Source organism: Manis javanica, chromosome 12, assembly GCF_040802235.1.
Source record: "Manis javanica isolate MJ-LG chromosome 12, MJ_LKY, whole genome shotgun sequence".
NCBI classification, from domain to species: Eukaryota; Metazoa; Chordata; class Mammalia; order Pholidota; family Manidae; genus Manis; species Manis javanica.
In genome coordinates this window covers 25,840,455-25,855,093 of record NC_133167.1, presented here as the reverse complement: position 1 = coordinate 25,855,093, position 14,639 = coordinate 25,840,455, and the positions used below count along the sequence as shown (strand labels likewise).

Here is a 14,639-nt window from a genome sequence, read left to right as displayed (position 1 = left end):
AAAGTGCTGATTTCCTCCCACTTGACTACATGGCTTGTAATCAGAATTTAATGAGTGCTGAGAGGGTGTCTGGGCTCACGCAGTTTTAGAAGCAGCTGGACTATGGAGAAAGATAACTATGCCAAAGACACCTAGGATAAAATGTTCCTGCCAATCCATTTCCAAACAAGAGGGCCAGGGGGATTACAAGGTTGGTCAGCACATGTGGCTCTCACCTGTTCTCCACTTCGGTTAAGGTTACAGCTGACTGAAAATTTTCTAAGAGTTATGTAATGTAAAGAATCCATCACAAGAGGATCTGATCCTAGTAAGAGGAATTTTCTGGACCATGAGGCCCCAAGAGGTTATGATTTTCATGGTGCTTTGTTGTAAGGACAACACACGCATGTGGATGGAGTGCAGCAGATAGAGAAATGGTGCCAGTGTGGACTTGGTAAGAGCAGCTCAGGGTCTGTGAGAGGATGACATCTAGAAACACAGATGGAATCCCATTTTCATAGGCCTGGAGGGAACATTAATGGCTGCATTTTATAAAAGTTTCAATAAACAAGAAGTTTATTCGCATAAAGGGAATAACATTAAAAAAAGTAATTTGTATATATTTTTCCCATTTCTTAAAGGAATACTCTCAGAAACTCTGGAAAATACCGACAGATATGGAAAAGAAAAATCAGTGAGGGTCTGATAACTCAGAGAAAATAAATCAATAGTTAGGAGTGTTTTGCCTGATATTTAATTGGAATCAGAATATATATATACAGTCTGGGCATACCATCTGTTTAAATGTATGTGAAAAAGCAATGCCAGTAAACACTGACCTTGGAAAAACAAAAGGACTGTCCCAAAGCGTGCTGTGCCCACTCACACCTTACCACCTGGCCCAAGGCCCTGCTGGACTGAGCTCTGCTACAACTATTCACTGCATACATCCTCTGGCATTGTTCACAGGCCCGGCCCTCCCTGAGTGCTAGCCAGTCCCTCCTCAAATGGTTCCCCCAGGCTGTGAGGCTCCACATTCTCTTAGTTTTCCTCTCACTCTCAGTCTTTCTCCTGTCCTTATTTGTCTCCTCGCCAAAGGAGGATGAGCTCTCTTCTCTGACTACAGCCACATAGTCTCCTTAGGTCATTTAGCCATACTTGTGGCTTTAATAACTACTTTGGTGTTCATGCCTCCCCAAAATCCACCTTCAATCTAAATCTCTGGTCCTATGTTCCCAACTATTTGTAGGACATTTCAACCTGGCTTATCTCGCGGTGAAATTAAGCTCAATTTTTCTAAAATCACGCTTAGTTATTCGTTAAATAAATATTTGCTAAGTGCTCACTTTGGCTGGGCTCTGTTCTAGGCACTAGGGAGACAAGAGCAAATAAAATCCTTCAGTGAAGCTTCCAACAGCAATGACACTCCAGGCCTTTCACAATCATGGCCTAGCTTGCCTGTCCAAGTCCCACTTCTCTTCCATAAAACACTCTTTTCCTCCAAAGTGGAATGCTACTGCTCAAGTTTTATGATTTCCCAACTCCAAAACTTTGCTTACAGTTATCTCAGAGGTACCCCCTACCCACCTCTACCTACTGAAGCTCTATCCCCCCTTCAAGCTCAGATGCTCCCTTGGCCACATACTTTCTTTGGTCCCTGGTTCTCAGACAGTTTGTTCTTTCTTTAAACTTCACAGAATGTCTTTGGTAACACCCCTACAACATAGATTGCATGCTACCTATTTTTTCTGAAATGATGATGGTAATATTTATCAAAAGCTTATTTTGTGCTAGGTGCATTGCTTCATACTTTATATTTCCAAGCCTAATGATGTGTAATGTGGGTGCTATTATCCCCATTTTACAATGAGGAAACTGAGGCTCTAAGATACATAATTTGCCTGAGGTCACATGCCACCCTCCTGGACTTACAGTTACATGAGAGCAACAATTCTACCCTATTTCTTTCCATAACCCCCACTGGGCCCAGGACTATGGCTAGTACACAATGGGTGCTCAAGAAATATTCTTGAATGTTTTCAAAGCACTGACATATTTAAACATAACCACCACTCTGGTGTTCTGGCAAAAGTATATTTGAATTCATCATAAACTCATTTAAGTAAAATTTGACATGCTTTATGAAATATATTGACTTGAGCTTTTAAAATTTGTCTTGTTAGAAAGCTTCTAAGCTATTGAAACCAGGTTTAAAAATAACATGGCAAAGGTCAGGTAGCCAAGACCTCACTTAGATCTTTTATAGAAACAAAAGCACTTGGAAAAAAACTATGCAGGACTTGGGAATTAGTCTGTGAACCACTCCAAATCAGTAAGTTGGCTGGTTTCAGTTTCAGTGACTTAGAGCTCAAGCTCTTTCTAATACCAGTAAGGAGATGTTCCCTTTGAAATAGCCCAGGCAATCAATTTAAAGCACTTTTCAGTACATCTCTACACTTGTTTATTATTTGCCACTTGCAAAATCATGGTGACATTTGAGGCCCCAAGATGTTTTCTCAGAAACCAAACTAATGTAAGTGTGGCGCTTCAAATCTCAGACAGCTTTGCTGTCGAAGGCAGTAAATGTGATTATGCTATGATGTCAACCACTGGATTGGAAAGCCAAGGCTTCTGACTGGGAAACCCACTTCATAAAACCACCAGGGTTTCAACAGGTCCTGCTTTTAGAAACAGACAGACACAAACTTCAGTTATGTAATTGTCTAAAAATGCAGACTCAGTGTTTTCCATTTCCCTTTACCTCTATGGCAGGGAATAGTGATTAAAAAACAAACAAAAGAACCACTCAAATTATCTTCAATCTAAGACTGAGGTGAAGAAGGTGAAAATTTTCATCATAAAAACCACATGTCTTAGAGTGAGCCTGCAAAATGCAACAGGGAATAACTGGTCAGTGCATATACGGGCCATCTGAGCCAAGCCGTGCGGGCAGGGGCTGAGCATGTGACAGATTGCAGCAGTGAAGCTAACAGCCACCCACAAGCTACACTGAGAGGCAGACATACAGGATACTCAAAAAGAGCTAAAGAAGTAGCCTTAGGTTTAAACATGTCATCAGGTCATAAAACTACCTGGCTTTCCTGAGAATAATCATCCTCACACGCATGGTTGAGAGTATAGTTTGGAAAGGGCTTTGGATAAGCTTCTTGATAAAAGCTAGTAGTAAACAAAGAGAGATAAGTAGCAGGATTATTTTAAAGATGATTTAAAAGAGATCAAGATGACTTGTCTATTCTATTGTCAGTTAAAGGCTCCATGGGGTAGAAAAAGAGGTTCCTGGAATCCCTGAGTCCTGAGCCACCCAAGTTCCACACCTTTTAAATGACCTTAAATCACTCTGAGCTCCTGATGCTAGAAGGACCATAAACAAGGAGTCAGGGGGTTGAATCCAACCAGCAAGCCACCCAGTTTTGAGTTTGTTCAAGGGACAAAGGTGTGACAATGAGAACACACATTTCTGACACCAGAAACAGGTCACGTCCCAGCACCGCCTTCTAACTGAATGACTTCCCGCACATCAGGGTGACTCAGGGCTTCTGGGCCTTCCCTGTCTGCAAAATGGACATCCTGCCAGTGCCTGCCCTACCTACCCTAGACACGAAGCACAAATGCAGAATGTGAAAATTCTTTGTAAAATCTAAAACAATTACTATTCCTACTAAAGCTAGCTGATTCCTAATCATTTATACTCAACAAGCATTTACAGAGGATGGACCAAAGGCCCTAACACTGTCTACATTACATGTTAGGGGCACAGAGCCCTAGCTTCTGCCCTTGAAGAACTTAACACCTAGTGGGGAAACATCAAACCAAGTCTAAATAATGCCTAACAAGTACCCAAAAGATGTTATGTGAACATAAATAAGGAATCATTAATAATCAAGGGACAATAAGGAGTCTTAAGAGACACACAGTTAAATGACATAAAAACATGTACACAGAGGTGACTTCAGTGGAAAGAAGCCAAAGACAAAGGAAAAAAACATACAAACAAAACTTACTCTAGAAATGATGCTGCTCCTGGCACAAAGCTGTCAACCTACAGCAACAGCTTCAAAGTTCCTAATAAGAGTAAGGGCAAAATAAACTAACAGTTGTACAAACGGAACACATAAGTACAGAGGGCTCTTCACAAGCTGCCCAGTCTTTCTGCCCCAAGGAAACAACCCCAACCAACAGGCCTTTGCTTGGTGGTTGAGATATCACGTGAAATGAGTAAAAGCCTCATTTCCTGTTGACTTTAATTCCTTAAGCAACTGCCCCTGAGGAGCAGAAGGGAAAATACTACTTTAACCCTCAAAAAACAACAACCAGCACACATTCCCAAAACCGGTATCTGTGGGCACTTAGGGTGAATGTACATGAGAAGTACTTAGCAGATTTTTTTTTTCTTTTTCTACTGCACTTGAACCTGCTCATCACAGAGCCTGGGTCTTTGTTAAATGGCACCCCAAGAATACCAGACCCATAGGTCTAAGCGAAAGGTGACTTCTTCTTATTGGAAAGGACAGACATCAGACAGACTCAGCGGAAGAACTGCATCCATGACCCCGCCCTTCCTCTTGGACTTAATCTGTGACAGTGACCTTGGCTGCAGGCAGCCTCTTACCAGTTCTGTCAGGAAACAAGCAAGGCTGGCAAAGGCTGACCAGTGTCTTTGATGCTAAGGACAGGGTAAGGCAGAAAAACCAGGGTGGTCTTTGTTATTTCCCTATGTACAATATGAAGGCCAGAAAAATCTCTGCCCGCCGTATAAGACAAAGGAAAGGTTTATAAAGTATGAAGGAGAACAGTAGGAACTACTTTTTCATCCCCAAATTTGGATTTAAATTTCTTTTATGACAATTATCATCAGTGCGGAATGGATTTTTACAAAATAATTCTGCAACATGTAAACATTGTGGAGCTCTGACTGGTCCCTATTTCTTTGGCTGTTTAATCAGACACATTAGGATGACAGGCATTTGATAGTTGGGACTCAAATAGTTGCCCATTATTGGAGAGTACAACTACTATACTAAACTCTTTTAAGATGTCCTGAAGATGACTCCTCCAATGTGGATGGACATATGTTAAATGTGGAATAATGTATTTAATAATACACAGTTCTTAGAACTCCTAAGCCAAGACCAACATTAAGAAGAATCATAGCTAATATTTACTGAGCACTTACTAAAGAACAGGCATTAGGTGAAGTCTTTTATCTGCTTCACATTGTTAAATCCTCACAAGAACCTAAGGAGAACAGCTATTATTATTACCACTTTACAGATAAGGAAATTCAGATTAAAGAGATGAGGTAACTTATCCAAAGTAATACGGTGAGTAGAAATAAGACTCTAAAATGCACATATAGTCCTGTATGACAATTAATAGCAAATTAACTACACACATGGTGCTTCAAATTTTAGTTGTCAAGGACCAGCAACTTTAATATTTATTTTAAAATCTTTTAAATCTTTCTGTTTGTTTATCCCATGACCCAGAAAGTTAATGGCTAAATATCTTTCCACCAAGGGAAATAGTGTATACTACTTAGTTTACAAAAAAAAAAATCACTTCCGTAATACTTCTGTGTCATTGTAAGTTCGCTAAGGGAATGATGGAGAGGTCCCCGAACAAACAGAGTGAAAAGCTATTTTCTAACTAAATAGCTAACCTCAATTCTCTTAGTGGCCTTGGACACATTACTTGGAATGTCTGCAAGGGTATAATAACTGAGACTTCATTAAGGCCGAACAAGTGCTTTTGCAAGTGTTTATGTAGTCCTAATTGCCCAAACCTTTACTAGTATTTCCCTAAGACATCATTTTTCATTTAGCCAATAGACAGAAGCACTTGTTAAAATGTTTGCTTAAAAAAACCCTGCAAATAGGGGGGCCATCAGGTGAGAATTTGGGGATCAACAGAGGTGAGGCTCAGAACCTCACCCCCCCCTGCTTTGAGAGAAATCTTCTGCATCTGTGGATGTCTTTCTGCCCTTGTCTAGCCTGGATTAATACTTAGTCCATAGGCACACACCTGATCATCTGATCATCTACATTTGCCCTCTTACAGCACTAAACTATGTTTTCTACCTTTATCTTGCATCTACCTACCACTTCAGCATTTTATTAAAAATAAAAATAATAATAATAATAGGAGAAATGTGGGATCAACATATAAATCAAGTACAAAAATCAAACGAATATTCATATTTGACCTGATTGTTTATAGGTCATAATGCATGATCAAAACCGAAAGTTTCTGTGATGAATGCCCTTGTACTGTTCACCATGTAAGAATTTATTCACTATGTAAGAATTCGTTCACCATGTAAGAACTTGTTCGTTATGCTTCAGAAGATTGGAGACTGACGAGAATTAGGCTTGAGATGGATTAATGATTGTACATTGAGCATTGACCCCCCTATACTGAATTTTATTGTTGTTAACAACCATTTGATCAATAAATATGAGAGATGCCCTCTCAAAAAAAATAAAATAAAATAAAAATAAAAAAATAAAAAATAAAAGTAATAATAATAATAATAATAATAATAATAAGGGAGAAATGTGGGATTCACATATAAATCAAGTATAAAAATCAAACGAATATTCATATTTGACCTGCTTGTCTGTAGTTCATAATGCGTGATCAAAACCGAAAGTTTCTGTGATGACTGCCCTTGTACTGTTCACCATGTAAGAACTTATTCACTATGTAAGAATTTGTTCACCATGTAAGAACTTGTTTGTTATGTTTCAGAAGATTGGAGACTGTTGAGAATTAGGTTTGGAGTGGATTAATGATAGTGCATTGAGTCCCCTATACAGAATTTTATTGTTGTTAACAACCATTTGATCAATAAATATGAGAGATGCCCTCTCAAAAAAAAAAAAAACCCTGCAAATAAATATTTCTGTCAAAGAATTAAAAGAATATTTTTAAATTACATGTGACTATAAATAATTTGAACACATTTTAACTATTAAGGCATGTCCAAATAAACTGTCTCCTTCTAACTTTTTGGGGGAGAGATGGGTGGACAAATATCAATGTATATGGGGATTTAACCAACAACAAAGTTGACCCACAACCTTCAGTCTTTGTTTCTTAACTCTATGGAAAGATGATGATATGCATAGGTTTCATATGATCACACTACAATGAAAATACAGACATCATCTCTGACCTTTCAGCAAAGGGAAATTACTTTTGGACCACAGGAGCTGGAATTAGACCTGTATTTGAACTATATGCACCACTGCCAGATGTATGATTCTAGGAGAGCCATTTGAACCTAAATTCATTACTCTGATGCAGATCAAATAAGGATATCTGTCCTACCTTCTTCAAAAGTTGTTTTGGAGCACAAATCAAATGGCATCACATAGTGTTTTGTGAACTCCAAAGCAGGGTACAGGATGCCAATAAAGGTTTGTGTGTACCAGGGAAAGAGGTCACCCCATTCTCCTTGATCTTCTCCCATGATAAAACAACAAACTGGTGACTAATCAGTTTACGAAGTTCTTAAATAAGGTTTTAATCAACTCAATGGTTCTTTCTGCATTGTTCCAGGCAGCATGAGTGGCTGTGCGTCAGCTTTTCTGGTGGTCTCAGACTGGAGTGATTCAGTGGTGCAAATGCTTGATGATTCCAAAAGGAATATTCTTCTCAAGGGAAAAAAACAAGTAAAATCTGCCTTTGCCCTCCAAGTTCCTCTAAAGCTAGAATACTTTCCACCTTCTCCCTTTTTCCTCCAAGTTTCATGAAGAAACTTGTTCTGTGTACTTTCTTCACTTCTCACTTTTTTTGTATTTTGACTCCACTTCTCACCACCCATTCATTCTCCCCCAGAAGCAATGATTGTGCCCCAGCTGGAACTGAATAGACCAAGGTCACCAACAATATCCTTCTTGCTACACCCAGAGAATTTTTCACTCCACATCTGACCTAATCTCCAGCAGTATCTGACCTATGAACACCCACTCTCTGCATTGCTCTCATGAATTCACTGATGCAGTCTCTTCTGGTATTTCACCTTTTATCCTGGCATGCTCCTTTCATTCCCCTCTGTAATTTCCCCTTCCTATGCCCATATCATATGTATGCATTCCTCCACTTTCCCCATAACCCTCCTACTTAAGTTTCTCTTCTGCCTGAGTGATCTTCTCCATTTCTGTGGCTTCAGTAGCAGTCCACATGGTGGATGAGGAACAGACTGCTCTCCTGAGCTCTAGACCCACATATGCAACTGCCTTTTGGATGTCCTGTAAGTACCAATGTGCACAAAACAGATCTCACCTTGTCCTCGACCTGCCCCTCCTTCTGGCACTCTTCACATAGTGAAGGGACATCATCATCTACTCCAGAAAGATGAATATCATCCTTGACCCTTCTGGCTTCCTCACTCCAAATTAGCAAGTCATTCATTCTACCTCTACAAGATCTGCCAAGCCTACCTATTTCTTTCCTTCTTTACTGCCTTAGTTCAGACATCACCACTCAGTCTTCTTCCCTTCAGTCTTGCCCTCCATTAATCCTTCATTACACTGTAGCCTAAATTGGCTTTCTGAAATTAAAAACCTGTTATCTTCTGGATAAACAATATTCTCCTGAATACTGCTTTTAAGAGCTCTTAGCCACTTCCTTTCCTGGGTTTATCTGTTGAATCTTCTTTACCACCTTCTTTCCCTATAACACACAGGGACACAACCTAGTAATTTTATTTATTTATTTTATTAAAGTGTCATTGATATACAGTCTTATGTTGGTTTCGTACACACAACACAGTGGTTCAACATTTACCCACATTATCAAGTCCCCCCGTCTCCAGTGCAGTTACTGTCCACTAATGTAGTAAGATGTTACATAATCATTAACTGTATTCTCCAGCTGTACTACTATCCCCATGACCAACCTAAATTGTGATCGCAAATTACTGTGCCCCTTAATCTCCTTCATCCTCCCCACCACCTTCCCCAACCCCTCCCCCTTGGTAACCACTAGTTCCTTCTTGGTGTCTATGAGTCTACTGCTATTTTGTTTCTTCTGTTTTGCTTTACAACCTACTAATTTTAATTTAGCCTTCAGGTCTTTGCAGAAGTATCAAAATTGACCTCCCATGTCCATTTTGGACATCCCTCTTATGTGTTCCCATATATCCTGACTTCCTCAATTATAATACTTTTCATGCTGTGTAAAATGGCCTGTTTATTTGTCTGTCTCCCTACTAGATCATAAGCTTCATAAAGGCAAAGACTGTGTCTGTTTTGTTCAAGGTTGTATTCCTGACTCAAAGTGTAAGAGCTATGTGCTGCGGTACAAAACAAGTGCTCAATTCTTATTTGTTCAATCAATGAATCCATGAATCCTTGAGTGTAGAAGAGAAGATGTTCTGGAAAAGTTAAAGTGCTGATAAAAACAGATTAACAACATGGGAGATCATCTGGCTAATTTCCTGGACCGTAACAATTGCTGGTTACAGTTCTGACATTTCCTAACCTATAATACATGTTCCTTGTTCTGTGACCAAAAACCTACAACTATAATTACATCTACAGACTACACAGTGAAGTACATATTTAACAATTTCCCAGTTAGATAAATGTCCACAAGTAAACTGGATAATGCAGAACAGGGCAGTTTTTTAGTTTGTCCTGAATTATAAATTGGTTACACTAATCAAGATAACTGGACAAATAAATCTCTACCATACTCACAAATGTGGCGTATAATTGAGGAATCCAATTTGAAACACATAACTCAAATGAAGAGTTAATGAGTTTTTGAAAAACGAACAACATTAATGAAAACAGCATGCCCGACATCTCAATGCAATGGCCTCTATGTTGTGACTTTGGTTTTTGCTCATAACTCATGCTGCCATCAAGATCAATGACATTCACTGACCAAACACAGTTCTTACCTGATTGTCAGAGAGAAGGTAAATTATGTGGACTTTTTATTTTCTGTCTGGTAATATCCACAGTGGACAATGAAATAAAGGAAACATAACACATGGAATTTACTATTACTAGTAGTAATTTTTATCACAGTCTCACTCAGTACTCAATTCTCTGAATTATTTAACTTGTACCAAGGAGTGCCAAGCTATAATATAGTTCAGCTACTTATGAACCAAATACAAAATCCACTGTAAAAGAAAAGGAAAAAAGAAAAAAATTAATTCTTTGTTAGATATTGTTTCTTTTAAGGGCTTAACATTCCCCATGAAGAAAGTCAGCATTTGTCTAGAAGCCAATGAGGCCAGAGACACCTTCTGTACCTTTTGATAGGTGTGCAAGGATAGAGTAAAGAAAAAATAGAAAAGGGAGCAGTACAGGAGTAACAATGGTCTGGTGCTCCTGGAAACTTTCTAGATATGGATGATCCTAAAATACCTGCCCCCAAAAATCGAATCTTTTCCAGGTTCCTATTAAAATCAGGTCTTCTAAAACTAGTAATTACAGTAGCATCCATCCACCTGCCTGCTTCTTAAATATGTAAATACGGGACTTGACTTCAAGTATTATAGGAAGGCTGCACACATGATTAATTGGAATAGAATATGTCAAGTATCTGATAAATATTCAATAAATACTGGCCTTGGGTGTTACTGGGCGAGGCCCAACTTGGTTTGCCTAGTCATAACACAGTCATTTTTTTTTTTGGCAGCGATTACATATCCATCACAGTTCTTTTTTTTTTCCACTCGTATAATTAACTTGGGTCTAGAGCCCAAAGCTTAAAACCCATCAATCTATGAGAAAACAGACTCAGACTTTTAATTAAAATTCAAACATGTGCCTTCCTTTTCTGTTACTTCAGTATAACATCCATTGATCCTACCACAGGGCTTTCACTGATTTTGGGAAAGAAGTTATCTAAATTTATTCTCAATATTTCCAATAGCATTTACTGTTTCCTATTTCATTGTTTTTCTTTAAGAATTCACTTTCTGCCACATTTTTAAGTTATTTATAGATTTTTTTTTCATCATTGGATTGGATAGTGTTTTAGATTCATTGCATTCTCCATTGCATAGTGATGTAACAGCTTTAAAAATATTTATTATGGGTATGAGGCTTTCTTTTGGGATAACGAAAAGGTTCTGTAGCTAGATAATGCAGATGGTAAAATACATATATATTTATTGATGACTGTGATTATTTTAAAAGTTCTGCATGTTCATTGTTCAACCTTTTGAAAATGCAGAAAAGTATAAAAGGGCAAATAAACAATGCCTATTTACCCTCCAATGGGAAAAAAGCACTGCCCCATTTTGGCTCTTTTAGCCTGTTTCCTATGTAAATTAATCTTTTTGTGTGTGTGTTTTTTTTAAACATAGTTGAGGACATACTATTCATACAGCTCTCTGTCTTGTTTCCCCCCATTTAGCAATAATTGGGTAACACCTTTCCACATTGTTAAAATTTTTCATAAAAGTCCTTTTAAATGTCTGTATAATACTGTATGTTTTGATGATACCATTATTTATTTAAACTGTTTAACTGTTTTTAGGCATTTAGATAACTGCCAATATTTGACTTTTCTAACCACTACATTAAACATTTGTAAACATTTATTTAAAAAATATTTCTCATGAGATCAAGAGATCAAGAGATCAAGAGATCGCTAAAAGTGGAATTATTAGATCAAGGGGTACGAGCATCAATGAGGCTCTTCATACTTTCCACCAACAAGCTTTTCAGAAAGGTTATAACGTGTGCATCCTTCAATGTATTTGAGAGTGTCTGCTCCACTGCACACTAACTCATGTGGAGAATTATAATTTTTAAAAGTCTATGTAAATTTATAAGCTGGAAAAAATGGTGCCCTGCTGTTTAAATTTTCATTTCTTTGGTTAATGGGAAGAGAATGTACTTTCATGTCTATTAGCCATTTAATTTTCTCTTCTATGGAGAGTCTATTCCTGTCTTTGTCTTCTTTTCTGCTGCAGTCTGTATTAGCTGTCTATTGCTGCATAACAAATTTCCACACACTTAGTAGCTTAAAGCAAAAAACATTTCTTATCTCACAGTTCTGAAGGTCAGAAGTCTGGGTGGGCTTGACTGGATTCTCTGCACAGGGTCTCTCTCACAAAGTTAAAATCAAGGTGTTAGCCAAGCTGGGCTCCTATCTAAAGGCTCTGGTAAAGAAACCAGTCACAAGCTCATTCAGGCTGTTGGCAGAATCCAGTTGCTTGTGGCCCTAGGCCTGAGGTTCCTGTTTCCATGCTTGGCCGCCTCAGCGATTCTAGGCCTCCTACATCCCTCAAGGCTGCCCCCATTCCTTCTCAAGTGTCCCCTCCATTTTCCAACCAGCAACAGCATACTGAGTTTCTTCTCAAATCTTTCTAATTTCCCCAGCCAGAGAAAGCTCTTCACTTTTATGGGCTCCTGTAATTAGATTAGAGTCACCCAGATAATTTCCCCATTTTGAACTTAACTGTGCCGTATAACAACATACTCAAGGGACTCACAGTTCATCATATTTCAAGGTTCCAGAGATTAGGACATGCAATCTTGGTGGAAGGTCATTTTTAGAATTCTGCCAGCCATAGAGTCGTAGGTATTGTTTCTTGTAATTTGTTTGTTCTCTTTATGATAAATCTTAATTGCAAGAATTTACCAAACAAATGAATCTTACTGATGACTGCCAGAAGCTGCATTTTCACCATGACAAAGGCACCTATGGATTGGGCTACTGTGTGCTAATAAAGATTTTAAATACATAACTTTGCTAATACTAGTATTTTCTAAAATTTTTAATTGTAGGGAAAATACACATAACATAAAACTTAACATCTTACCCATTTTTAAGTGTGTGGTTCAGTACTGTCAAGTACATGCACACTGTTGTACAACCAATGTCTAGAACTTCATCTTGAACTGAAATTCTATACCCATTCAACAAAACTCTCCATTTCATCCCTACCCTGGTTCCTGGCAAGCACCATTCTACTTTCAACACTGGTAAGTTTTTAGTCTATGTATTTATTAACAAGCATGTATTTAGCAATTATTACATGCATTGTTCTGAGCATTTAATAAAATATTAACTCATTTCATCCTCATTAACAGCCCTGTGAGGTTGAAACTATTATTATCCTACAGATTAGGAAACATAGCAAGAAGACTGCACAAGGTTACACAATAGGAAGGGGTCACACAGGAATTTAAATCCAGGTGGTCTGGCTTTATAGGTCTTGCTGTGAACCATTACATTGTGAAAATATTCATTTTAAAGAGAAACTCACCAGGCATTAATGTTTTTTTGATGTGCATGATTTTAAAACACTTCTCTATGTGCAATTCAACTTAATATTCTTTTGTGAACTAAAAGTTAGACAGTGTGACCAAGGTGACATGTCTTCTTACCTTTGAGAGACTGTATCATCCAATTTTGCTTAAGGCATTTTCAGGAGGCTAACAAAATGAAAACTGCCTTGTATACCAACTATACCTTACATGTGGTATTTTATAATACAATGCCTTATGAATGAATACAAATTGCAATCCATTATTACTACTGAAATTAAAATATTAAAGAAAAAAACCCAGGTGTAAGGTGGAAAAGAGAAAAGGAAAACATCCAAATAAGTTTACAATAGCACAATGTCAGTTTAAGCTGGCATATTCAAATGTACTTGTCAGCTATAAATCTAGACCAATCTCAATTTGTCATTCAATTGTATATTTCAGTAGTAAATTATTTTATTTCAGGAATGGGTCTGAAATTTCCTTATCCTGATTTTTTGGGTTAGTAATCCTGCCACAAACCAAATCATGCTTGTCATCATGCATATGGTGTCATTTACTATACATTAAAAATGAGCGCAGTCAGCAGAAGGAACAATCGACGTTTCTTTGGGAGCCCCGGAGTGATGTGAGTTAAAGGCTCTGCCGAGGTTTGGATTCTAGGACCCGGGGCGGAGGGGAGGCGGAAGATGGGGGAGGGACAAGGCTAAAAACGTACATAACTAGATGAGCTATTTCAACTGCTTTCTACTTATATATCTGATTTATAAAAACAAACAGCCAGTGTTATCACCGCTCACCCATTACCCACCGCGCTGCGGCGCAGTCTAGCACGAAACAAAAACCAGGGCATGGAAGAAACAGCACAACCCCCTCTCCCCTAGGGCGCTTCTCGGCTATTTGTTACAATGCGGTCATCCCCACACCCTACCCCCACTGGCCAGCCAGGCTTCACAGATGCAGGCAGATGCTCACCGGGCCGCCGGCCGCTTCTCTCCTTCCACCTGCCGGGCCTGCCGTCTGCTGCCGGCCAGGGCTCGGCTTCCGCCGCAACCCCGCCTGGATGACAGCGCGTCCGGCCGGCCGCCGACCATCCCGGCTCGGCTGTCTGTTTACAAGCGCCTCTCGCGGTCCCACGCTTAAATGCTTCCCCGCGGCAGCCCGGGGAGCGAGACTCGGAAGCACAAGGTTCCCAGTCCGAAGGACACGGTGGGTTGTCTTTTCTTTGCCCAGGAGACCCAGCAGCCCGGTAGGGCAGGGCTCCTTATCCCTGTTTTCTTACACAGTTTTTCTCATACACGTTTGAAAACAATGGCGTGTCGTGGAGTCTCCTCCTATGTCGAAATGTTTTTTTGCAATTGGAAATTTTCAGTCATTTATTTCATTGTTTTATTG

The 14,639-nt window shown here is 39.0% G+C and overlaps 1 protein-coding gene across 5 annotated transcripts in view; it reads right to left on the bottom strand.

Annotated features, from left to right (window-relative positions):
• PLEKHM3 (pleckstrin homology domain containing M3) overlaps positions 1-14,402 on the bottom strand; it is a 176,574-nt gene extending 162,172 nt beyond the window's left edge. For 3 of the 5 annotated variants that reach the window (XM_073218216.1, XM_073218218.1, XM_036994997.2), the window contains exon 1: positions 14,220-14,401. The gene's annotated coding sequence lies outside the window, so the exon portion shown is untranslated. Of the gene's footprint in view, positions 1-4,001; positions 4,375-14,219 lie in introns of those variants that run through there. The other 2 variants (XM_036994995.2, XM_073218217.1) reach the window with 2 other exon arrangements.
• Positions 14,403-14,639: the final 237 nt, after the last annotated feature.